The sequence below is a fragment of the Penaeus monodon genome, chromosome 24 (assembly GCF_015228065.2).
Source record: "Penaeus monodon isolate SGIC_2016 chromosome 24, NSTDA_Pmon_1, whole genome shotgun sequence".
NCBI classification, from domain to species: domain Eukaryota; kingdom Metazoa; phylum Arthropoda; class Malacostraca; order Decapoda; family Penaeidae; genus Penaeus; species Penaeus monodon.
This window is the reverse complement of record NC_051409.1, coordinates 11804137-11804357: the sequence shown is the minus strand read 5'-3', so window position 1 is coordinate 11804357 and position 221 is coordinate 11804137. Positions and strand designations below refer to the sequence as shown.

The 221-nt window shown below is 45.2% G+C and overlaps 1 protein-coding gene across 1 annotated transcript in view; it reads left to right on the top strand.

Moving 5' to 3' along the window:
• The window catches only part of LOC119588856 (band 4.1-like protein 4), a gene marked incomplete at its 5' end in the record, with an annotated part of 128141 nt that overhangs the window by 87184 nt on the left and 40736 nt on the right, over window positions 1-221 (top strand).

The window sequence follows — 221 nt, the reverse complement described above, 5'->3', positions numbered from 1 at the left end:
CCTCCCCCTCCCCCTCCCCCCACTCCCTCTTTCTCTTTCTTTCCCATGCATTCTGCCCATTATCTTCCACCCATGTTACGCATATTCTGACGCCATAAATGACGGCGTGAAGAGAGAAGGGAAAATGAGATGAGAAAAAGTGAGAATCATTGATCTGCAACGCCACGCCTCCAACAAAAAAAAGGAAAATAATTACGTTTTCATTTCCATTTCAAAAGCGG